The sequence below is a fragment of the Oncorhynchus gorbuscha genome, linkage group LG03 (genome assembly GCF_021184085.1).
Source record: "Oncorhynchus gorbuscha isolate QuinsamMale2020 ecotype Even-year linkage group LG03, OgorEven_v1.0, whole genome shotgun sequence".
NCBI classification, from domain to species: domain Eukaryota; kingdom Metazoa; phylum Chordata; class Actinopteri; order Salmoniformes; family Salmonidae; genus Oncorhynchus; species Oncorhynchus gorbuscha.
Window position 1 is genome coordinate 3167918 of NC_060175.1, and position 27102 is coordinate 3195019.

Below are 27102 nucleotides of genomic sequence, written 5' to 3' on the forward strand. Positions count from 1 at the left end.
AAAATCTATTTACTTACTTACTTGAATAGGTTCTCCCAGCCATGTGGACAACTGGAAACAGGGCAGCAAAGTTCATCACCAGAGCGTTTTAGAGGATATTACTATTGAACTTCTATTCTATTCTATTCTATACTATTGCTATTGAGAATTTCAATAAGCATTTGTCTATGGCTGGCCATGCTTTCCACCTGGCTACTCCTGTCCCGGCCAACAGCACTGTACCCCCCACAGCAACTCGCCCAAGCCTTCCCCATTTCTTCTTCTCCCAAATCCGTTCAGCTGATGTTCTGAAAGAGCTGCAAAATCTGGACCCCTACAAATCAGCCGGGCTAGACAATCTGGACCCTTTCTTTCTAAAATTATCTGGCGAAATTGTTGCCACCCCTATTACTAGCCTGTTCAACCTCTCTTTCGTGTCGTCTGAGATTCCCAAAGATTGGAAAGCAGCTGTGGTCATCCCCCTCTTCAAAGGGGGGGACACTCTTGACCCAAACTGCTACAGACCTATATCTATCCTACCATGCCTTTCTAAGGTCTTCGAAAGCCAAGTCAACAAACAGATTACCGACCATTTCGAATCTCACCATACCTTCTCTGCTATGCAATCTGGTTTCAGAGCCGGTCATGGGTGCACCTCAGCCACGCTCAAGGTCCTAAACGATATCTTAACCGCCATCGATAAGAAACATTACTGTGCAGCCGTATTCATTGATCTGCCTAAGGCTTTCGACTCTGTCAATCACCACATCCTCATCGGCAGATTCGACAGCCTTGGTTTCTCAAATGATTGCCTCGCCTGGTTCGCCAATTACTTCTCTGATAGAGTTCAGTGTGTCAAATCGGAGGGTCTGATGTCCGGACCTCTGGCAGTCTCTATGGGGGTGCCACAGGGTTCAATTCTTGGACCGACTCTCTTCTCTGTATACATCAATGAGGTCGCTCTTGCTGCTGTTGAGTCTCTGATCCACCTCTAGGCAGACGACACCATTCTGTATACTTCTGGCCCTTCTTTGGACACTGTGTTAACAACCCTCCAGGCAAGCTTCAATGTCATACAACTCTCCTTCCGTGGCCTCCAACTGCTCTTAAATACAAGTAAAACTAAATGCATGCTCTTCAACCGATCGCTACCTGCACCTGTCCGCCTGTCCAACATCACTACTCCGGACGGCTCTAACTTAGAATATGTGGACAACTACAAATACTTAGGTGTCTGGTTAGACTGTAAACTCTCCTTCCAGACCCATATTAAACATCTCCAATCCAAAGTTAAATCTAGAATTGGCTTCCTATTTCGCAACAAAGCATTCTTCACTCATGCTGCCAAACATACTCTTGTAAAACTGACCATCCTACCAATTCTCGACTTTGGCGATGTCATTTACAAAATAGCCTCCAATACCCTACTCAACCAATTGGATGCAGTCTATCACAGTGCAATCCGTTTTGTCACCAAAACCCCATATACTACCCACCATTGCGACCTGTACGCTCTCGTTGGCTGGCCCTCGCTTCATACTCGTCGCCAAACCCACTGGCTCCATGTCATCTACAAGACCCTGCTAGGTAAAGTCCCCCCTTATCTCAGCTCGCTGGTCACCATAGAATCTCCCACCTGTAGCACACGCTCCAGCAGGTATATCTCTCGAGTCACCCCCAAAACCAATTCTTTCTTTGGCCGCCTCTCCTTCCAGTTCTCTGCTGCCAATGACTGGAACGAACTACAAAAATCTCTGAAACCTGAAACACTTATCTCCCTCACTCGCTTTAAGCACCAACTGTCAGAGCAGCTCACAGATTACTGCACCTGTACATAGCCCACCTATAATTTAGCCCAAACAACTACCTCTTTCCCTACTGTATTTTATTTATTTATTTTGCTCCTTTGCACCCCATTATTTTTATTTCTATTTTGCACATTCTTCCATTGCAAATCTACCATTCCAGTGTTTTACTTGCTGTATTGTATTTACTTTGCCACCATGGCCTTTTTTTGCCTTTACCTCCCTTATCTCACCTCATTTGCTCACATCGTATATAGACTTGTTTATACTGTATTATTGACTGTATGTTTGTTTTACTCCATGTGTAACTATGTGTCGTTGTATGTGTCGAACTGCTTTGCTTTATCTTGGCCAGGTCGCAATTGTAAATGAGAACTAGTGTAACAACACAGTGTGGTTAAAGACTTAGTAAGCTAGTTGTAGCCATGATCTGGTTACCTAAATGTTCAAACAGCTATGATTTTGTTATAAATTTACAAAATTAAAATGACAAATTTACATTTTAAATGTTTTCTTTACTCAAGTATTACAATTGTTTTTTTAGGGGTGTAGGGTGGAAGCTGTCTCCGCAAAACAGGGAATTCCTGTTAGTCGGCTTCCTGTATAGGTCTGTGCTAAAGCCACACCCCTCCCTCTTAATCGAAATGTCCAGATAACTTGTTTCATGCGCATCAAAGGTGAGGGTGATTTTCAGATGTTCACTGCTTGTATTGATAATGGAGTGGAATCGATGAAGTTCCTCTGCTGTCCCCTGGAATAGAAGGAACACGTCATCAATTAAGACTTTTTCTGAACCTGATGAGGTGCTCGAACGGATGTTAGGGCTGACAATCACATTCTTCTCTAACAACCTCACATACAGTTACGCATAATTAGATGCTATTTTTTTCGTTAACTACAATGACCATAATGACCTGAGCGCCTACTTATCATGTCTGTGTTTCTTTTACACCTGCTACATAAAAGAGACTGAAGAATGTGTAACAGTATAGCTTCCGTCCCTCTCCTCGACCCTATCTGGGCTCGAACCAGGGACCCTCTGCACACATCAACAACTGACACCTACGAACCATCGTTAACATCGCTATTAGCGCACACCCCGCTAACTAGCTAGCCATTTCACATCGGTTACAAATGCACAATGGTCAATGCTATCTGGGATTCTTGGGATATCCCTACCCTAAACCCTAACCTTAACCCCTAATTTAACCACATGTAAACTTCAATGGGCTAGGGACGTCCCAAGGATGTATCGCTACCTGAAATTACACAATCTAAGTGATTGAGAGTTGGTATTCAGCAGTCATAAAGCCTTATTTACTTTAATGAACTACTATAATAGTGATTTTGTCAGACAGCAGCTCTACACTTTATTGACTGACTGATCCATTCATCCTTCCATCCCTCCTCAGCCTTCCTCTCCTCTGAAGACCCAGTGAAGGTGGAGCTCAGTCAGAGAGCTGTTGAGGGACTGGTTAGGAAGAACACTTCTACAGCGAGAGAGGTCACACGTGGTTTAGATGGTAAATATTTATGTCACCTTAGTGGTTCATCACGTCAGCAAAAGGGAGTATGTTCCATCATCTATGTTTATTTACATTAGTGCAAATTGTCCACTGATATTGGTGTAATTTCTCACCCCTTTTCGCTGTATGAAAGTTAATTCCTCTCAGGCACACACATTTGTTCTTTGCTATTAAGGTCATTTGTGTAGAATGTACAATTTGATTGCAGTAACTCCTCCCTGCTAATGAGGAAACAGATAGTTATGTTTTTTTCCCCTCATAGTTCTGGATGTACTATACCTGCCTGGAGCAAAAATGGTGAGCAAAGATTTTAGTTTTTCACAATATATTCTGAATGTGAATAGGGGGAAACTCAGGGGAGTAATGTCCATTTCCAGGTTGCTTATGAGCACATTTCACACTACTTTGGATTATAATTGTAAGGCTCGTTTGAATGTCCAGTTTAATATAATGTTTGCTACAGTATTAAGAATTATGTGTAATTATTGAAGAACCAGCATCCATTTGGGTGTTGTCAATAAAGTTAACACTTTTTGTATTTCACCTTTATTTAACCAGGTAAGCCAGTTGAGAACAAGTTCTCATTTACAACTGTGACCTGGCCAAGATAAAGCAAAGCAGTGCGAAAAAAATAACAGAGTTACACGTGGGAAAAACAAACGTACAGTCAATAACACAATAGAAAAATCTACATACAGTGTGTGCAAATGGAGTACAGAGGGAAGGCAATAAATAGGCTATAGTAGCGATGTAATTACAATTTAGCAAATTAACACTGGAGTGATAGATGAGCAGATGATGTATAAGGTGTGCAAATGAGCAAAAAAGTAAATAAAAACATGGGATTAAATTAAAATAAAATGTATATATATATATTATATATATTTATATATATATATTTATATATTCTTACATTTTTTAAATTTTATTTTATTTATTTATATTTTAACTTTATTTAACTAGGCAAGTCAGTTAAGAATATATTCTTATTTTCAATGACAGCCTAGGAATAGTGGGTTAAATGCCTGTTCAGGGGCAGAACATACATTTACATTTACATTTAAGTCATTTAGCAGACGCTCTTATCCAGAGCGACTTACAAATTGGTGCATTCACCTTATGACATCCAGTGGAACAGCCACTTTACAATAGTGCATCTACATATTTTAAGGGGGGAGGGGGTGAGAAGGATTACTTTAGCCTATCCTAGGTATTCCTTAAAGAGGTGGGGTTTCAGGTGTCTCCGGAAGGTGGTGATTGACTCCGCTGTCCTGGCGTCGTGAGGGAGTTTGTTCCACCATTGGGGAGCCAGAGCAGCGAACAGTTTTGACTGGGCTGAGCGGGAACTGTACTTCCTCAGTGGTAGGGAGGCGAGCAGGCCAGAGGTGGATGAACGCAGTGCCCTTATTTGGGTGTAGGGCCTGATCAGAGCCTGGAGGTACTGAGGTGCCGAACATCAAACAAACTAAGAATATTTAGTACACAACAAACAGAAACTTAACTGAAAGACTGAGCATTTTAAGGAAATGTCATTGATTAAAATATTAACAATTGGATCCAATACAAATTATAAACTTGTTTTACTCCATTGTTTGTTGTTACGTTCTCCATCAAGAAAATCAAAAAACTAAAGTCAAACTAAATGTTACATGAATTGTAAAAATATCAAAAGCAAATGTGATTGGTGAGGCATTGTTCGGGTGGCGCTCGGCGGTCGTCGTCGCCGGTCTACTAGCTATCACCGATCCGTTGTTCTGTGTTCCTTTGGTTTTGTCACGGTTCATGAATCCACTGCCTCTCTCTCTCTCTCTCTCTCTCTCTCTCTCTCTCTCTCTCTCTCTCTCTCTCTCTCTCTCTCTCTCTCTCTCTCTCTCTCTCTCTCTCTCTCTCTCTCTCTCTCTCTCTCTCTCTCTCTCTCTCTCTCTCTCTCTCTCTCTCTCGTGTGGGCGTGGTTCCCAATCTCGGCCTGATTGTCTGCGCCAGCTGGAACCACTTATCTTCCCTTTATATGTTCTGTAACCAGTGTTTCTTGTTGTCAGATCGTTGTTACTTCCCTGAGGTTGTGTTGTTACTTCCCTGAGGTTGTGTCGTGTGTCCGTGCTTATCTCTCGCCGCCCTTGTGTGGATTATCTGCTGTACTCCTTCCTACACATCCGGACACACTCCCCTCGATTTCTCAGCACGCTATCACCGGAAGAAGCGCCATAGTCCCTGGGTCGGATTCCTTCTGAGTACAGTCTGTCTGTCCTGTTGCTGCTGTAAATTGTATTCATTAAACCATCGTTGCTTGCATCTTGCATCCGCCTCTGTATTGTCACAGGTTTTGTCTGATTGGTATCACCTGTTTCTTGTTTGGTTGTTAGGTTGGGGTTATATATAGTTTGTTCAGCCCGCTTCTGTTTCGTGCGGGCTTGTTCGTCTGTTCTGTGTTTGAGTGTATTTTGTTTGTATTTTGGGTTTCGCGCTGTCCGTTAATATTTCTGTTCATTTGTTTTCCTACTTTTGTTCATATTATTTTTCCTGGACATTAAAGCGTGTTTTTTCCCACATCTTTTGCTCGCTGCGCCTGACTCCACACCTCCTCACTCATTTGTCGTAACAGAAGCCCGCACCTCGATATGGAGTCAGCAGGAGCAGCGACCACTCCTCTTCCCACAATGGAGGAGAGAGTCCTTCATCACACGTCCATCCTCCATCGCACAGGATCAGCGATGGATCAAATGATGGAGAGGATGGATCGTTGGGAGAGGAATGGTCTCTCTACTACCCCACCGACCCTCCCACCAGCAACTCTACCATCTCCCCCATCTGGATCCGGTTCCAGCGCTCTGCACATTACGCCTCCGAGGGAGTACGATAGAGCAGCGACGGGGTGCCAGGGATTCCTGCTTCAACTAGACCTTTACCTGGCCACCGTTCGGCCGGCCCCCTCGGACGAGGAGAGCATGTGAGTCCTCATCACATGCCTTACGGGTAGAGCCCTGGAGTGGGCTAATGCGGTCTGGAACGGGCCCGACTCAGCGAAGGACAATTACCCGGAGTTCACCTGCAGTTTCAGGGCCGTGTTCAATCACCCTCCAGAAGGTCGAGCGGCGGGTGAGAGATTGTTCCATCTCAGACAGGGGACGAGGAGCGCGCATGACTTCGCGCTGAAGTTCCGGACCTTGGCCGCTGGAGCAGGGTGGAATGACATGGCCCTGATTGACCATTACAGGTGTAGCCTGAGAGAGGACGTCCGCAGGGAGCTGGCCTGTCGGGACACTACACCTAGCCTGGATGGACTGATAGACCTGTCGATCTGGTTGGACCATCTGCGAGCTGCTCGCGGACATTCTGAAAGGGTCCTGTCAGTTCTACCTCCTGACCCCCCTGCTCCTATCCCGATGGAGCTAGGAGGGACCGCGTCTAGGGAGATCGGAGGAGGAAGCTCCTCCTGTACCAGTTGTGGCCAGAGAGGGCACACGTCTGGTCGGTGCTGGAGGAATTCATCTGGGAATCAAGAAGGCAGGCAGAACACTCCTCGGTCACCCCAGGTGAGTAGGCACCACACTCTCCCAGAGTTTCCTGTTGGTCACATGTTCTTATTAATTTGTTTCCTTAATTATTCTCCTTCTGTCCAGCATAAGGCACTGGTAGATTCAGGCGCAGCTGGAAACTTTATAGATCGCGGACTCGCTCAGAGGTTGAGGATTCCGTTAGTAAAAGTAGACCCCCCTTTTCCCGTGCACTCTTTAGATAGTCGGCCATTAGGGTCAGGGCTGGTGAGGAAAGCCACAATTTTGTTGGAGATGATTACGCAGGGGAATCACAAGGAGCTAATTAATTTGTTCCTTATCGATTCACCTGCGTTTCCAGTGGCTAGCTATTCATAATCCTACTATTTTGTGGAAACAGGGAACTCTCCAGGGGTGGTCTGATGAGTGTTTAGGCAGGTGTGTAGGGGTTTCCATCGGTGCGACAACGGTGGAGAGTCCAGACCAGGTTTCCACCGTGCGCATTCCAGCTGAGTATGACGATTTGGCTATCGCTTTCAGTAAAAAGAAGGCGACCCAATTACCACCCCATAGGCAGGGGGATTGCGTGATAAACCTCCAGGGTAACGCTGCACTCCCCAGGAGTCATGTGTATCCTTTGTCCCAGGAGGAGACGGTGGCTATGGAAACATATATCACCGAGGCTCTGGGACAGCGGTACATTCGGCCCTCCATGTCACCTGTCTCTTTGAGTTTCTTTTTTGTGAAGAAAAAAGACGGTGGTTTGCGTCCGTGTATTGATTATAGAGGTCTAAATTCCATCATAACCACTTCTCATTGCTACGGCAGTGGAATAATTTCACAGAGCGCAGTTCTTCACTAAACTGGATCTCAGGAGTGCTTATAATCTGGTGCGTATTCGGGATGGAGATGAATGGAAAACTGCATTTAGCACTACTTCTGGCCATTATGAGTACCTCGTCATGCCATACGGTTTAAAGAATGCTCCAGCTATATTTCAATCCTTCGTGGATGAGATTCTCAGAGACCTGCACGGGCAGGGTGTAGTGGTGTATTGACGATATTTTGATCTACTCCGCTACACGCACTGCGCATGTATCTCTGGTGCGCAAGGTTCTTAGACGACTGCTGGAGCATGACCTGTATGTGAAGGCGGAGAAATGTGAGTTTTCCAAATGATCAGTTTCCTTCCTGGGTTATCGCATTTCCAGCTCTGGGTTGGTAATGGAGGGTGACCGTGTAAAGGCCGTGCGTAATTGGCCGACTCCGACCACGGTAAAGGAGGTGCAGCGGTTCTTGGAGTTTGCCAATTACTACCGGAGGTTTATCCGGGGTTTTGGTCAGGTAGCTGCCCCTATTACCTCACGGCTGAAGGGGGGACCGGTGCGTTTACAGTGGTCAGCAGAGGCGGACGGAGCTTTTCGTAAGTTGAAGGCGATGTTCACTGAGGCGCCGGTGTTGGCGCATCCGGACCCTTCTTTGGCGTTTATAGTAGAGGTGGACGCATCCGAGGCTGGGGTTGGATCGGTGCTCTCACAGCGTTCGGGTGCGCCACCGAAGCTCCGCCCCTGTGCCTTTTTTTCGAAGAAACTCGGGCCAGCGGAGCGGAATTATGTGGGGGATAGGGAGTTGTTGGCTATGGTTAAGGCCCTGAAGGTGTGGAGACACTGGTTTGAGGGGGCTAAGCATCCTTTCCTTATCTGGACTGACCACCGTAACCTGGAGTATATCCGATCAGCTAGGAGACTGAATCCTCGTCAGGCAAGGTGGGCCATGTATTTTACCAGATTTCGTTTACTATCTCGTATAGACCAGGTTCCTTCAACACTAAGGCTGACGCGCTGTCAAGACTCTATGACACTGAGGACAGGTCCATCGATCCTACTCCCATCATTCCGGCAGCTAAGCTGGTGGCACCAGTAGTATGGGATTTGGACGCGGACATCGAGCGGGCGCTAAGGGAGGAACCTGCGCCTCCACAGTGTCCGGAGGGTCGTAGGTACGTGCCGCTTGCTGTTCGTGATCAATTGATTCGATGGGCTCATTGTCTACCCTCGTCGGGTCACCCAGGTATTTTTAGGACAGCGCGAGGTCTTCAGAGGAAGTACTGGTGGCCCACTTTGATGAGGGATGTGCGATTCAATGTCTCCTCCTGTTCGGTGTGCGCCCAGAGTAAGGCTCCCAGACACCTGCCACGAGGTAAAGTACAACCTCTTCCCGTTCCACAACGGCCGTGGACCCATCTATCGGTGGATTTGTGGATCGGTTCTCTAAGTCCTGCCATCTTATCGCATTGCCCGGACTTCCTACGGCCCTACAGACTGCGGAAGCTCTTTTCACCCATGTCTTCCGGCACTATGGGGTGCCCGAGAATATAGTTTCTGATCGGGGCCCCCAGTTTATCTCCCATGTATGGAGGACATTTATGGAACGTCTGGGGGTCTCGGTCAGCCTGACCTCAGGGTATCACCCGGAGAGTAATGGGCAGGTGGAGAGAGTGAACCAGGAGGTGGGTAGGTTTCTGCGGTTTTATTGCCAGGACCGGCCAGGGGAGTGGGCGAGATATATTCCCTGGGCAGAAATAGCCCAGAACACACTAAGCCACTCCTCTACCAACATGTCACCATTTGAGTGCGTGTTGGGGTACCAGCCAGTCCTGGCACCGTGGCATCAAAGCCAGACTGAGGCTCCTGCGGTGGAGGAGTGGGTGCAGCGCTCTAAGGAGACCTGGAGGGCTGTCCAAGAGTCATTACGCCAAGTGAGTGTAAGGCAGAAGAGGAGCGCTGACCGTCACCGCAGTGAGGCCCCCGTGTTTGCACCTGGGGACAGGGTCTGGCTCTCGACCCGAAACCTGCCCCTCCGCTTGCCCTGCCGGAAGCTGGGTCCACAGTGTATAGGGCCATTTAAAGTCCTGAGGAGAATAAACGAGGAGTGTTATCGATTATTACTTCCTTCGTATTATTGTATTAACCCCTCGTTTCATGTGTCTCTTCTCAGGCCGGTGGTAGCTGGTCCCATGCAGGAAGGTGAGGTTCCGGAGGTTCCTCCGCCCCCTCTGGACATCGAGGGGTCCCCGGCGTACACGATACGAGCTATTCTGGACTCGAGACGCCGGGTGAGGGGCTTGCAGTACCTCGTTGACTGGGAGGGGTACGGTCCGGAGGAGAGGTGCTGGGTTCCGGTGAGGGATATTCTAGATCCATCTATGTTGAGAGAGTTCCATCGCCTCCGTCCGGATCGCCCGGCACCTCGGCCCCCCGGGTCGTCCCCGAGGCCAGCGTCGGCGCACTGCGGGAGCTGCGCGTCGGGGGGGGGGGGGGGGGGGGGGGGTGGGTACTGTCACGAATATTACCGAAGGTGACTCCCCTTCTTGTTCGGGTGGCGCTCGGCGGTCGTCGTCCGTTGTTCTGTGTTCCTTTGGTTTTGTCTGATTGGTATCACCTGTTTCTTGTTTGGTTGTTAGGGTGGGGTTATATATAGTTTGTTCAGCCCGCTTCTGTTTCGTGTGGGCTTGTTCGTCTGTTCTGTGTTTGATTGTATTTTGTTTGTATTTTGGGTTTCGCGCTGTCCGTTAATATTTCTGTTCATTTGTTTTCCTACTTTAGTTCATGTTATTTTTCCTAGACATTAGAGCGTGTTTGGATGTCATAAGGTGAATGCACCAATTTGTAAGTCGCTCTGGATAAGAGCGTCTGCTAAATGACTTAAATGTAATGTAAATGTAAATGTTTTTTCCCACATCGTTTGCTCTCTGCGCCCGACTCCACACCTCCTCACTCTTTTGTCGTAACAGGCATGGAATAATAAAACGTATCTTTGTCAGGCTGAATGTTTGAAATCTGAGGTGATTTGAGTCATGCTTCTTCAGTAGTGGTATAAAGACATTTAGCACTTGAATGTTGTCAATAAATACTGGAGTGATGTAGGATTGTTAATAAAATTGATTATAGACCAATTAATTATACTGCGTCCAGGTGTTTAGGCTGCAAGTACGTTGAGACACCCTGGACCCAAACTGTTACAGACCTATATCCATCCTGCCCTGCCTAAGGTCTTCGAAAGCCAAGTCAACAAACAGGTCACTGACCATCTCGAATCCCACCGTACCTTCTCCGTTGTGCAATCTGGTTTCCGAGCCGGTCACGGGTGCACCTCAGCCACGCTCAAGGTACTAAACGATATCATAACCGCCATCAATAAAAGACTGTAAAAGTACTGTGCAGCCGTCTTCATCGACCTTGCCAAGGCATTCGACTCTGTCAATCACCATATTCTTATCGGCAGACTCAGTAGCCTCGGTTTTTCGGGTGACTGCATTGCCTGGTTCACCAACTACTTTGCAGACAGAGTTCAGTGTGTCAAATCGGAGGGCATGCTGTCCGGTCCTCTGGCAGTCTCTATGGGGGTGCCACAGGGTTCAATTCTCGGGCCGACTCTTTTCTCTGTATATATCAATGATGTTGCTCTTGCTGCGGGCGATTCCCTGATCCACCTCTACGCAGACGACACCATTCTATATACTTCCGGCCCGTCCTTGGACACTGTGCTATCTAACCTCAAAACGAGCTTCAATGCCATACAACACTCCTTCCGTGGCCTCCAACTGCTCTTAAACGCTAGTAAAACCAAATGCATGCTTTTCAACCGTTCACTGCCTGCACCCGCACGCCTGACTAGCATCACCACCCTGGATGGTTCCGACCTTGAATATGTGGACATCTATAAGTACCTAGGTGTTTGGCTAGACTGTAAACTCTCCTTCCAGACTAATATCAAACATCTCCAATCGAAATCAAATCTAGAGTCGGCTTTCTATTCCGCAACAAAGCCTCCTTCACTCACGCCGCCAAACTTACCCTAGTAAAACTGACTATCCTACCGATCCTCGACTTCGGCGATGTCATCTACAAAATTGCTTCCAACACTCTACTCAGCAAACTGGATGCAGTCTATCACAGTGCCATCCGTTTTGTCACTAAAGCACCTTATACCACCCACCACTGCGACCTGTATGCTCTAGTCGGCTGGCCCTCGCTACATATTTGTCGCCAGACCCACTGGCTCCAGGTCATCTACAAGTCCATGCTAGGTAAAGCTCCGCCTTATCTCAGTTCACTGGTCATGATGGCAACACCCACCCGTAGCACACGCTCCAGCAGGTGTATCTCACTGATCATCCCTAAAGCCAACACCTCATTTGGCCGCCTTTCATTCCAGTTCTCTGCTGCCTGTGACTGGAACGCATTGCAAAAATCGCTGAAGTTGGAGACTTTTATCTCCCTCACCAAATTCAAACATCTCCTATCTGAGCAGCTAACCGATCGCTGCAGCTGTACATAGTCTATCGGTAAGTAGCCCACCCATTTTTACCTACCTCATCCCCATACTGTTTTTATTTATTTACTTTTCTGCTCTTTTGCACATCAATATCTCTACCTGTACATGACCATCTGATCATTTATCACTCCAGTGTTAATCTGCAAAATTGTAATTATTCGCCTACCTCCTCATGCCTTTTGCACACAATGTATATAGACTCCCTTTTTTTCTACTGTGTTATTGACTTGTTAATTGTTTACTCCATGTGTAACTCTGTGTTGTTGTCTGTTCACACTGCTATGCTTTATCTTGGCCAGGTCGCAGTTGCAAATGAGAACTTGTTCTCAACTAGCCTACCTGGTTAAATAAAGGTGAAATAAAATTAAAATAAAAAGTTGTGATTTTCTTATTCACCTTTTACTGGAACAGTTTCATTTAATTTATAATAGTAATAATTATTATAGTCTTTATCTCAATCATTATCTGTGATTTAATCTATATTCTATATACATCGAAATGAAAATGATACAAATCTAAACTTTTATTGCCATTGCCAACTATGTAAAGAATAACCTACATAAAGCCAACAAATAAAAACAACTTGAAAATATCCAGATAAAAATAAATCACATTGGCTGTGCATGGCCTGTCTACATAGTTGATACACTGTTTCAAGTTCAATCATTCATTCACCTAGGTCAGTCGAAAATGTGACAGCAACATTGTATAAAATATTCTGGGCCCTCAGAGTTCCCGAGCCAGTGAGTTTAGGACAGACACCGCTGTCGGCTATTTGTGCAAAGGATAAGAAGTAATCAGGTATTTTATGACATTTCCACTGGATCGGGGCATTATAACCAGCTCTCACTCTTGGTTATCAAGAGGAAATATTTTACAAATGCTTTGAGGAACAATTGTCATTCGCCAATTGATTTTATTAAGACTTCGTTTACTTGCTGTTTGAGGTGAAGAAAAAATGACTTTGAGAAGCTCAACAAATCATTAGTGGTGGTGCGTAAATACTATCAGACATCCCCAAATGGGTGCATCGCTCTCTGTTGGCTAAAACGCAATTTGGTTGCAGAAACTCCTCCATGCTAATGCTGAAATCTCTAGTTATACCAATACCATAGACCTACTGTAGGACCCATAACTTCACCAAACAACAACACAGACCTAAAGAAAGGTGCCTATATTAGAGACCAAAAGTTGTCTGGCACACTGTTCTGAAATGGAAGAGTACTATTTATGTGATTTAACAAAATTGGACAAACAAACAAAATAAGAGATCAAATCAAATGTATTTATATACCCCTTCTTACATCAGCTGATATCTCAGAAACCAAAGTGCTGTACAGAAACGCAGCCTAAAACCCCAAACAGCAAGCAATGCAGTTGTAAAGCACGGTGGCTAGGAAAAACTCCCAAGAAATGCCAAAACCGAGGAACAAGGCTATGAGTGGTGGCCAGTCCTCTTCTGGCTGTGCCGGATGGAGATCATAACAGAACATGGCCAAAATGTTCAAATGTTCATAAATGACCCATGGTCAAATAATAATCACAGAAGTTGTCGAGGGTGCAACTGGTCAGCACATCAGGATAGCCGATCATTAAGAGTATCTCTACCTCTCCTGCTGTCTCTAGAGAGTTGAAAACAGCAGGTCTGGAACAGGTAGCACAACGGGTGAACAGGTCAGGGTTCCATAGCCACAGGCAGAACAGTTGAAACTGGAGCAGCAGCACGGCCAGGTGGACTGGGGACAGCAAGGAGTCATCATGCCAGGTAGTCCTGAGGCATGGTCCTAGGGCTCAGGTCCTCCGAGAGAAAGAAAGAGAGAATTAGAGAGAGCATACTTAAATTCACACAGGACACCGGATAAGACAGGAGAAGTACTCCACATATAACACACTAACCCTAGCCCCCTGAAACACAAACTACTGCAGCATAAATACTGGAGGCTGAGACAGGAGGGGTCAGGAGACACTGTGGCCCCATCCGATGAGACCCCGGACAGGGACAAACAGAAAGGATATAACCCCACCCACTTTGCCAAAGCACAGCCCCATACCACTAGAGGGATATCTTCAACCACCAACTTACCATCCTGAGACAAGGCTGAGTATAGCCCACAAAGATCTCCGCCACGGCACAGTCCAAGGGGGGGGGGTGCCAACCCAGGCACGAAGATCATGTCAGTGACTCAACCCACTCAAGTGACGCACCCCTCCTGAGCCAGTGACTCAGCCCCTGTAATAGGGTTAGAGGCAGAGAATCCCAGTGGAGAGAGGGGAACCGGCCAGGCAGAGACAGCAAGGGCGGTTCGTTGCTCCAGAGCCTTTCTGTTCACCTTCACACTCCTGGGCCAGACAACACTCAATCATATGACCAACTGAAGAGATGAGTCCTCAGTAAAGACTTAAAGGTTGAGCCGAGTCTGCGTCTCACATGGGTAGGCAGACCATTCTATAAAAATTGAGTTCTATAGGAGAAAGCCCTGCCTCCAGCTGTTTGCCTAGAAATTCTAGGGACAATTAGGAGTTGTGTTAAACTTACCACGTTGGCGACCCACTTGAATCAAAATATAGCTATCCATTTTCTACCAATTGTCCTCTAACCAGGGATGTACACATTACTCCCAGATTCCGTGGTTTTTGAGCGGGTAGTTTTAACAGGACGTGCAACCTCATTTCCCTCCTCTCGCACAAATGATTTTAGCATGATATTGATGAGTGATGACAAATAACTGTTGCATTTCCCTTGTTTAGCGACCCCTAAATTTAAATGCATCACTCCCAAATGTAGCTGACTCTTCTGCAGGTTGTCCTCTAACAATTGAGGTAAAATACATCTCCCATTTCCATGTGTTTTTTTTGTTGTGTCAGTACAACCTAATTTCCCCCCAAATCGATATCAGTGATTTATTGGTACTTGTCAAAACAACAGTGTTTTTGGTGCTTGTGCAGTTTATAAGGAGCTTGTTTAAAAAAATACAAGGAATATGAATATTGTGGCAGATGTTTTTGTATATAGCACATGTTAGGTTTTCAATTTATCCCAAACTGTTTCTGCATATTGGTTATTGATTGGACAAGTTAAAACTGTGTTGTGCTATCCCATTTAGCAAAATGTCATTGAAAAGACGTTGAAAATATGACTATGCAATCAAATACTTCATATTTATATATGTTGGCTGGGCTCCCTGCCTGTGCCATTAAACCCCTACAACTCATCCAGAACGCCGCAGCCCGTCTAGTGTTCAACCTTCCAAAGTTCTCTCACGTCACCCCGCTCCTCCGCTCTCTCCACTGGCTTCCAGTTGAAGCTTGCATCCGCTACAAGACCATGGTGCTTGCCTACGGAGCTGTGAGGGGAACGGCACCTCAGTACCTCCAGGCTCTGATCAGGCCCTACACCCAAATAAGGGCACTGCGTTCATCCACCTCTGGCCTGCTCGCCTCCCTACCACTGAGGAAGTACAGTTCCCGCTCAGCCCAGTCAAAACTGTTCGCTGCTCTGGCTCCCCAATGGTGGAACAAACTCCCTCACGACTCCAGGACAGCGGAGTCAATCACCACCTTCCGGAGACACCTGAAACCCCACCTCTTTAAGGAATACCTAGGATAGGATAAAGTAATCCTTCTCACCCCCCTTAAAAGATTTAGATGCACTATTGTAAAGTGGCTGTTCCACTGGATGTCATAAGGTGAATGCACCAATTTGTAAGTCGCTCTGGATAAGAGCGTCTGCTAAATGACTTAAATGTAAATGTAAATGTATTTACATTTCATGCAACATTTTGTAGTGATATTTATTCATGCAACCAACTGACAATTTTTTTGGTACAATTATATTGACATTGTTGCCCTGTTTTTAGAATATCAGGGTTAATTCTCACATGTGCCAAACCAAATGTACTAGAGCATGACATTGGGGACTGGGCCCCGATCCAACAATATGCCTATCGAGTGAACCCTAAAAAGAGAGAGAAGCTCCGCAGTGAGGTGGAAAGTTAGTGGTAAGGACAATTTGATTGCTGAATATCTCTGGGGTCAAAAAGATTTGTTTTGCGTTTAGCCAGTGTGTTTATTTAGAGTTTTATCTCTTATTCTTTTCCGTATTGAAATGGCACTGTTGGTTAGGGCCTCGTAAGGAAGCATTTCACTGTTGTATTCGGCGCATGTGACTAATACAATTTGATTTGAGTTTTGTTTGGGGTCGTTCCAAGGGGACGAGAGTTCTAGAAGCTAGTGAGTTTTAGGAAGACGAGAGTTCTAGAAGCTAGTGAGTTTTAGGAAGACGAGAGTTCTAGAAGCTAGTGAGTTTTAGGAAGACGAGAGTTCTAGAACCAAGTGAGTTTTAGGATTCTATAGAAAGGAGAAAAAAACAATACGATTGTTTATTATTATTTAGGATTGTGTTTTTTCTTGTTTTTAATTGTTGACAGCCAGTGGATACCATGTTTATATTGGTGAAGATGAAGCATTGTAGTTGATTATAATGTGAAATGGAAGTTGTTTTCTTTTGGCGGTGAGTAAACTTGTCCAACAAACATATAGGATATATTTGTTGTCTTAAGGGGGAAAGTGTTCCAGGCTTTGGTTTTCCATTTATTTTTTGAGGTTGGACTTCAGCACGTCTAGCTCGTTAGCACGTAGAACGCACTGATTGGTGTCACCTCGTAAGTCGGTATGTGTTACACCTGTGCAGGCTTGCCCATCTCATTAGTGGGAAGGTGTTTCACCTGAGCTGGTCCAGGTTCTATTTAAGAGAGTCAACAACTTTAGTTGCTCCACCTTTTTGGTTTACTTCCTGTCTTTAAGTTTGGTGTGGGTTTTTCTTTTGGGGGGTTAACAGCCTCTGGTCCATGTGCGAGGGGGTGTTAGAGTGGTGGGATTTAGTTAAGGTGAGGATTAGGGCTTTTATAATAGGATATTGTAGAGGAAAAAAAGGGAGGAAAGGAGGGAGGTGGATCGTATCCAAAGGTTAATTGAACTCGAGTACGAGGCAGGCAACCTCGGCGGGTTGATTGACTGGGAGAGATTCGCAGCCCTAAAGGCGCAGCTCAGGGAGCTGCAGGAGCAGAAGGCTCGAGCTTTCCTGGAGCGTGCGCATAGTGGCTTTCTAGAACATAATGAGACTTGTTCCGCTATGTTCTTTAAGTCGGTTAGGGCCAGGCAGAGTAGGAAGGTAATGCATGGAGTTAGGGAAGAAAATGGTAGTATAGTAAGTAAACCAGAGGAAATGGTCAGGGTGACAACTGATCATTTCCAAGGTTTATTTAAGGAAAGGGAAATAGATGTAGAGCAGGGAAACGTGTTTTTTAGAACACTTGTCCCGGCGGTTGCCAGAGGACATTAGAGACGTGAAGGAGGCCCATATCTCACTAGAAGAGGTTGAGAGCGCTCTTAGGAGGATGGGAAAAGGGAAGGTGCCTGGGATGGATGGGCTGCCGGCTGAGTTTTACCTCAAGTTTTGGGGTATACTTGGACCAGTGGTTCTCGAAGTCTTGAAGGCCATCCTTGAGACGGGGGTCCCGGGGGGGATCAATGGCTGTTGGTGTGCAGTCACTTCTTTATAAGAAGGGGGAAGCAACTGACCTTGGCAACTGGCGGCCATTGACCATGCTGTGCGTAGATTACAAGATTCTTGCAAAGGTTTTAGCAGACCGGTTGCGCACAGCCCTTCCCTACGTCGTCCACGAGGATCAGACGTGCGGGGTAGAGGGCCGCTCTATAAGATGGAACCTACAGTTGATCAGGGATTCCATCGCTTGGGTTGAAGATAGAGGGCTGCCTTTAATGGTAGCAGCGCTAGATCAGGCGAAAGCTTTTGATCGCGTGAATAGATCTTTTCTATTCAGGGTGTTAGGTAGATTAGGATTTGGGGAGAAGTTTATAGGATGGATTCGTACATTATATGTCGGAGCGGGGTGTCGTGTTAGTGTAAATAGTCACTTAGGTGACATTTTTGACCTCTCGTCTGGGGTCAGGCAGGGATGCCCACTCTCGGCTCTCCTCTTCGTTCTGTACATGGAGCCTCTGGGGGCTGCCATTAGGGCAGACACAGGGGTGGAGGGCTTGTTGATCCCTGGGAGTAGTGGGCTGCGTGTTAAGATGACGCAGTACGCCGACCACACTTCCTTGCTGTTGTGCAAGGACTCGTGCCTGACAAGGTCTCTTGCCATCATTGTGGATTTCACCCAAGCGTCGGGGGCGGTTCTGAATCATGCAAAGTCTTCCGTTAAGTATTTCGGAAGATGGCGCGGTATGACGGATGTGCCCGGGGGGTTCTCTCTCTGGCTCAGCGACGCTGAACTGGAACATGGGTATCGCAGTGGTACAGAAGAAGCTAGCAATGTGGAAGGCTAGGTATTTGTCTTTTATGGGCAAGGTCCTGGTCCTAAAGGTGGAGGTATTGACATCTCTTTTGTATTTGGCATACATCTACCCATTGCCGACTTGTCTGAGAAGGTCTCTAGTGAGGCTTGTGTTTCAGTTCATGTGGGGTGGCAGGTACGAGTGGGTCGCCAGGACGCGCATGCTCTGTCCCAATCGGGGAGGGAGGTAGGGGTGTACCACATTTCCCCCTCAAGCTGGACGCAATTTTTGTTTCTTTTTTGTTAGCGGAGCTTGCTCAGCCAGTTATACACTCGTCAGGTTACCTCCTGCGGGTGTTCTTCTCGTATCAAGCGAAAAGCGTAATGGTGTGGTCTAATGCGGGTCCTCGGGCGGAACAGCTGGCTGCGTGCGCACCCCCGAGGTTGAAGTTGCCCGAGTAGGTTTAGACCAGAGGCACCTGTACGAGGAGGTCAGGCAGGCAGGGAGTCCTGCTCCCGTAGCAGGCATCTCGTCAGTGGTCTGGGAGGGAGTGCAGGCACGGGGCCTGGACAACAGGCTCAAGGACCTGAATTGATTGAGCCTCCACAAGTGCTTGCCGGTACATTCCATCATGTACCGGCATAGTTTGTCACGATCCCCCACCTGTCCAAGATCTGCTTGTGGCAGGGAGGAGACTGTGCGCCATGCCTTCTGGGACTGTGCCTTTGCCGGACTAGTATGTGCTAGGGCACAGGTGTTGCTAGGTGTGGTTAGGAGTGATTTTGTGTTGACATGGGCTAGGCTAGAGAGAGGCGTAGGGAGAGTGAGGGGAACGGATAGGGACAGGTTTCTGCTCTGGCTTCTCATGAGTCTCTTTAAAAGGGGACAGGCAGAATTTAGTCAAGACAGGGAGAGATTGGGGGGGTGGAAGGGATAGTGAGGAGGGTGGAATGTGATTTGAGGGGGAGGATGAAGAGGGAGGAGAGGAAGTGGGGGCAGCATGCGGCACGGGAGAGGTGGAAGGGGGGATTAGGGCTGGGAGTGTTAGAGTGAGATTTGTAAGGGGAGATAGGGAAAGGGTTAGGTATTGGTTAGGTATGACGGGGAGGGACGATGCTCCCCTGAGGTTTGTTTTTGTTTGATGTTTTTGTAAATAGAATTAATTAAGAATGAATGAGAATTATGATTTTGTAAAGTATGAATGGTATAGATGGTAATAAATTATTTTTTTCAATGTTCTTTTCTTTTGTTTGCCTCTTCTTGAGCAGATTTAGTGGGTCTCATGGTGGGTGTCTTTTAGGTTCCAGTTGTTACTAGTCAACTTTCAGTGCCCCTCCTAAAAAACAAAGTTATATTTTGGGTTGGATATTGCATCTGATTTAATAGTTTTAATCAATGGCATTTCCTTAGGATGCTCATTCTTTCAGTTGTTCGTCTTCTGTTTGTTGTGTACTAAATATGTTTTTTTTTCTCCATTTAAATTTTTTTTCTTCCTGTGAAGCCATTGTGTTGCATCAATGTCTGAAATGTGCTGTATAAATGAAGCTTGATTTGATTTCACCCAATGAATGACCAATCAACAAACTCTTGGTCCATCTTACTATGAAAAACAGTATCAAGCCTGCTGAAGGCGTGGTGGAGTGGTAAACAACACCCCCGGCTCTACCGGGAGCTTGAGGTGGTCTCCCGCAGCTCTGCTTATGTCATGTTCTGTGGCCTTGCCGTTCCATTTCTTGACTGCCCCTGCAACACAGAAACACATTCAGTAATATTACATAAAACACTCAAAGTAATGGATATGGAGAATCTACGGCCTCAGTTACCCCTGGCACCTAGATGTGACTTCTGTCATCTGATCACTCCAAGCTGCATTAGGTTCAGATCTACCAGGATGGGCCTTTGACATAGTCTGGACGCAGTCAGGTCACTGAATATAAATAAGCATTGTAAAGAGATGGGGTGAATTAGTGGGGTAAAGTACATTCTACACAAATTACCTTCATAATAACAAAGAACAAATGTGTGTGCCTGATGGGAAATTAATTTTCATACAGCCAAAAGGGGTGAGAAATTACACCATTATCAGTGGAAAATTTGCACTATTGTAAATAAACATGGATGATGGAACATAATTGATAGAGGAATTCTAAATTCCTGTTTGCTTTAATTGCCGAAACCAATTAACACTCATATCTAATTCATTAATGAATTGTAAGTTCATTAATTATGCATGAAATAGATTGAGACCAGTCTTTCTAACCAGGTAAATAGCGTTTAATTCAAGTGAGTACTGACCCAAAATACAAAGAACATTACATTTTAAAGAAAGAAGACATAAAATGACGTCATCAGTTTCACACCCTCTCCCAGCCTTACAATGGCGTAGTATTCGGTCCTGGAGATAGTTTCACTCCCCTCATAAACTACATTCCAACCTGTCTAAAGGATAACTTCTCCCCTAATGGAATCCAACCAAAACATTCTTATCTGTTTGAAAATCTATCTTATCCCTCCTTCTTCAAACTTTCCCAGGAGACACAGACACAATTAATTTCTGCTTACATTTTCAGTAACAGTACAATTAAGAACCCATACTTTTCAAATCATAACAGAATAGTATTAGCATGAATGGTTCTAATCATTAAAGTATACATAATTGATCATCTAAACTATATTTTCCTCTATCAATATTCCATTTTGCTGACGTGATGAACCGCAAATGGGACATATTTACCATCTAAACCATGTGTGACCTCTGTAGAAGTGTTCTTCCTAACCAGTCCCTCAACAGCTCTCTGACTGAGCTCCACCCTCACTGGGTCTTCAGAGGAGAGGAAGGCTGAGGAGGGATGGAAGGATAAATGGCTCAGTCAGTCAAAGTGTAGAGCTGCTGTCTGACAAAATCACTATTTTAGTAGTTCATTAAAGTCAATAAGTGTTTATGACTGCTGAATACCAACTATCAATCACTTCGATCATGTATTTTCAGGTAGAGATACATCCTTGGGACGTCCCTAGGCCATTGAAGTTGACCTTTAAAGGGGTTAAGGTAGGGGTTAAGGTTAGGATTTAGGGTAGGGATGTCCCAAGGATCCCGGATAGCACTGACCATTGTGCATTCTTCTGTCTCTTTTACATAGCAGGTGTAGGTGTTCAAATACTGGAGATTTGAGACCAAATCATGGATGCTGGACAGAGTGGATTTCAGTTGTAACAAAATGGTAGTTTATTGAGTCAAAAGATATCTTGTCCTGCAGTTTTAACGTGCACAGACCTAGTCATATGACTCAACAAAAAAGTCAACAATGAGTCAACAAAAAAGGCATTAGACAGAGGTTGCAGCAAATATTATACATGGAATAATGTAGGTGGAGTCTTGTCGTCTCGTCTTCTGAATGGTCCCGAAGGGTTGGAGGCGGACCTGCTCTAGCCAGAGCAGGAGCCCCATTGGTGCACCCGACCAGTTGCGAGGAGAGTGAGGTGTGTGTGTTCTTGCGATGAAATCTCTGTGTGTCAAGGAGTCGTGAGATAAGGGAAACTGAGAGGGGCAGTTAATGGCCGGGTGTGTGTGTTCGTGTTTTGGCAGGGGTACGTGCAATGACTTGAGTCAGGCGGATTAGTTTGGCGCTCTATAATATATGAGCTATGTGTATGAATATGTGTATATATGACACAGGTGATGGGATCTGACCTTGAAAATATTACATATCTTTATTATGTGAAATCTAATGAAACAATAATGTATGTTGATGCTAATATGATGTACAATATTCCATGATGTTTCTATATGATTACAATAGCTTAATATATTTTATATGCCATATACTATTTAACAGTTCACTAATTAACTTTATGATCATTATGATTCAACATCAGTTCACGTCTCACCTCATACTGTATTGGAGCAGCAGCAGCTGACTGCCCAATTCAACATCGGTTCACCGTCTCACCTCATACTGTATTGGAGCAGCAGCAGCTGACTTGATCGTTGATGCTAATCATCATGTTTTGAATCTGAGAGTAAATAGAGCCGACTACAACTCTAAAAATGAAGGGTTCAACTGGAGTTGTTCTCAGATCCCCTAAGAGCCGTGGGGTTCTTGGTCAATGAAAAACAGCCCCAAAAGGTTATTCAAAGAACTTGTTAGAAGGTGGGTTCATCGAGGTACCTCCGTTGTTGCTGGACTTCTTCCGGGAACTTCGCAATTACAACTGAAAACGATGGTGACCAGTATGGATGCGACAATACGTTAAAAAGGTTCAATTGGGTTAATGTTTGGCTCTGAATATGTCTAGAAATAATTTATATAATAATATAACATACTAATAATGAATAACGAAGTCAATTATGGTTTTCTGTGAATGTCTTCCGTAACGTTACTATAGTTAATTACCGTTGTCAGCGTCGTGTGTACAGGTGGCAGGGAAGTCAGGCGTAGGAGAGTCAAAATGGAGTGTAAATTGAGTCTTTTAATAAATGTACACGTAACATGCTCCATAACACTAAAATGTACAGCCATAAAAAAACATGGGTACGAGGACCCGCGCACCTGTACAACATAAAACTACACTGACAACAAAACAATCTCTAACAAAGACATGAGGGGAAACAGAGGGTTAAATACACAACAGGTAATGAATGGGATTAAAAACAGGTGTGTGGGAAGACAAGACAAAACCAATGGAAAATGGATCAATGAGGCTAGAAGACCGGTGACGTCGACCGCCGAGCACCGCCCGAACAAGGAGAGGCAACGACTTCGATAGAAGTCGTGACGACCGTAAATATTAGAAAGCCGGGTTTGACCGTCGACGTTGTATGAGCTATACAGTACAGTACCGTTATCTAGCAAGATGTCCTAACTTGGCACAACTAGGTTTGGATTATTTCCCTCAACTATATTCGTTCCCATATTGAATATCGTTTCCATACAGCCAACATTGCTTTACACTCAATAATGTACGTTTCCAATTTAGAGCAGTTCTCAGTTTTGTGGTAATGAATTAGCAAACGTTAACTAAGTAAGGACGGTGACCTGTCCTGACGAGATGTTACAACGAACTGAATCGTTACATCTACAATACTATCCCATTTTGGAAATGTTACATGTACAATAATATCCCATTTTGGAAATGTTACATGTACAATAATATCCCATTTTGGAAACGTTACATGTACAATACTATCCCATTTTGGAAACGTTACATGTACAATAATATACCATTTTGGAAATGTTACATGTACAATAATATCCCATTTTGGAAACGTCACATGTCCGCTTTAATTATCTTAATTATCTTTTCAGATCTTAGAAATTAATAAAGTCCATGGGAATGGATATAGACAAAACGAGATTTCAAGGACTAGCAGAGCAGAGGTAGAGAGGCAGGGGTGAGGACATCATCCTGCTATTTTGACAGTCCTTTTAGGACAATACAGAAGAGGTATTTGCTCTTATTCCTTCCCTTTCTCTAATGTATTTTGCAATAAAATTAGCAAGTGTAGTAAGATCAATGCTTTTCTAGGACTGGAGACCACAGCAGCGATTCTGCTCTTGCCCAACCTCTTCAAAGAGGAGCCGAGTGGCCTTTATGTCCGTGACAAGGTATGCCTATGCACCAATCATCTGTTTCTTCATAAACATAAGTGTGCATGCTTATATAAAACTACAGCTGAACATTTGTTATGTTCTTTGTTAATTGTATGTGTATTAATCTTTTCTTACTTTTGTTGACACAGATTTCACCGCTCTTCACTCCTTTACTGCACATCGGTGGAAATCCATTTCACCATGAAAGTGAAATCCCGCTGGCCTTTGATGGGGAGAACATCCACCCCCTCGAGGACGTCTCCATGGGACTTGGGGCTCTACTAGGGCTGTATTTTTTATTTTCCCTTAAATTTCCCCCAAAATGTCAGAAAAACACTTATGTTGTTAAGTTACTGTGTTCTGGGGAGAAGAGAAGTTGGGTGAAGTTACCAGGGCCGGTCATAAAGATGGCAAACTCCCTAAAATAACTAAGTGAATATGATATACACACTAAAGCTGAAAAATCTGTATTTAGCATCAAGTCTACAATATTGTTAGTTTACCTATGATTCATTTTTAATGTATATTGATTTTATTGTACATCATTATTTTAGATTTTTATTTATTTATTATAGTCTGACATGTCTGCAGAAATGTTGCAATTTTGTAATGTGTTTTGTTTGGTAAATTGTTTTGTAAATATTAATTCACATTTGTGGTGCCACTAAAAATAAAATTCATTATTTAAGTGAATATTGTCAATATTATTAAAATATGTTTTTATAATGGAGGGAGGGTGGACAGGGAGTTTTAAAAAATGAACCCCAAAAGGTTCTTTATGGAACCATATTAACGGGTTCTTCAAATAACTTATGAGGGGTTCCCACAAAAGGTTCTTCAAATAACTTTTTTAGCTTGTTGTCTTAAAGTGATTCTGCCACTGTGACGTATAATCTAGTAGCTCCTTCAACATCAACAGTAAGTCAGACACTTTGGTTCACTCTAAGTTCATGGAAAAAGGTTTATTCAATAAATCTAGCAACTTCTCTCATACTGGGAAGACCCCCACAGGCCTTAAGGGCAGTTTTATTTCAAATGTAGTACCCGGACGGAGAAAATCCAATAAGCGTTTTATAGTTTCATCCTTAGGGTAATTTACTCTAAAATGGACACACTCCCATCAGTTTCTGAGACAACTGCCCAGACTTTGTAGACTGTTTAATAATGCTTAAACTTCTTCTTTATCAAATTATCCATTAAAGATACCAACTTAAAACCTACGTTTGTCTACATATGGGTTGTTTAAATTGTATCTAATTATATTCCCAGTTTTACTTTATCAAATCTCTAGTAATCATTATACACACATACAATTCATAATATTTTCATATATTCACAGAATCCATATAAAACGTAAGAAATTCTTAGGTACTCACGAAAACCATTCCATTTGCTTTTTCAAGGACTCTCCATAGCTAAGAAGCAGCTCTCCAAACATACTCCCAGCAGAATAAAAAAATAAACTTTTGTTTCCCAGACAATGACTATGGGATCGTCAACTGTTCTCTAACCTCCCAGAGACCACGGCAAAATCAAGCCTCCCAGGAACAATAGATCTTCCGCTGCTTTCAAAAAAATCATCCCGTTTATTATCCAAATTTCAATAATCTGAGTAAGCATGTTTCTATATGTTACTATCCAAACGTCAGATGAAGACTAATTTCCACATTCACACAAGTCTCATATCAGTCACACAATGCTATTCCAAAACATACCTAATCAAATAGTTGTTTTTGAACAATATTTTAACCTGCAGGAATATTTTCACATTTCTATCTCATGGTTAGTTCCTAGGATAATGCAACTCATACATTTACATCTTTCAATACTTCTAAAATGGGGTACAGGTTTTAAAAAATTACAGGTGCACCTTACTATCTTATACTATATCATAAATGGTCTTAACTCGGAAACACAGATTCTAGTTTTCATCCAGTTCACAGATAGCTGCCTCCGCCCTGTTTACACCTCCAAGGTGCGCCCCTCACACAGGAATACACTCGGAGCCTACGAGGATTTTCTAAAAACTCCACTTTACGTATTTCGCTAGTCTTTATTTTTTTACTACTTTTAGATGTGGTATCCACTTGGCTCGCTGCCTCTCAGATCAAAGGTGGGACCATCTGCTCCATTCCCAAAGTGTGGTCTCCCTGAGATCCCATGTTTGAGGGATCCCTCGTGCACCATTTACCCAGGTCGTCAGGAGCAGTCCCCAAGTGAAGATTAACATCGCCAAATGTGGTTAATTTATTTAATATCAAATGAAACAAACTTATCACACAAGTCAGAGTTAAATGTAAATATTTATTCACTTATTAATAAGGGAGCAGGTCAATACAAAGCACAAATATGAAGTTAATCAATTAAGTGCTCTACGATAATGATGGCTGGTCGACAAATCCCCCCCAGATGATTCGTTGAGAGCAATGACACTAAAGTACAAAGGTCTTTCACAGCCAAGATAGACCCCTTTCAACCTACATGACCAACAACAGATGTATAGAATGGGTCACAAGGTTAAGATTTGTATGAAAGATAGTTATAATTCCCAGAAGACAGTATCTGCTGTTAAAACAATACTCTTTGTGTAGAGACCAGGGTCTGGCCCTGAGGTAATCTCTCCCTGGTACCATATAGAACAGAAGCATTAACTCATGCTCTGGAATGCGGTCTCTTTAGGTTTTATCACCCAAAAGACATTGTAAATCTCCTGTCAGTGTCATCTCCCAGAGGCCCATGGAACACAGACACAATAGTTCTAAGAACCCTCTATTCTGTTGCATAAAACCACCATTTGATGCAATAAAAGTATTGTAACATAATGTTGAAGTTTTGCTCTCAGTGTCCACTGAAAGTTGACTAGGAACAACAACTGGGACCAAAAAGACACCCACCATGAGACCCACTAAATCTGCCCAAGAAGAGGGAAACAAAAGAAAAAACCCAGACCAAACTTAAAAACAGGACGCAAACCAAAAAGGTGGATCGACTAAATCTATCAAGACAACTGGAGCACTGGGCCAGACACTCTTAAATAGAACCTGGACCAGCTCAGGTGAAACACCTTCCC

The 27102-nt window shown here is 44.3% G+C and overlaps 1 protein-coding gene and 1 long non-coding RNA gene across 2 annotated transcripts in view; one reads left to right on the forward strand and one right to left on the reverse strand.

The window, feature by feature from the left end:
• LOC124024305 (gastrula zinc finger protein XlCGF57.1-like) overlaps positions 1–27102 on the reverse strand; it is a 174963-nt gene that overhangs the window by 13809 nt on the left and 134052 nt on the right. The gene's annotated exons all lie outside the window — the stretch shown is intronic.
• LOC124024367 lies at positions 22897–24349 on the forward strand. The gene is made up of 4 exons (XR_006836979.1): positions 22897–23318; positions 23748–23886; positions 23968–24047; positions 24182–24349. It is a non-coding gene; the product is annotated as an uncharacterized LOC124024367 (long non-coding RNA).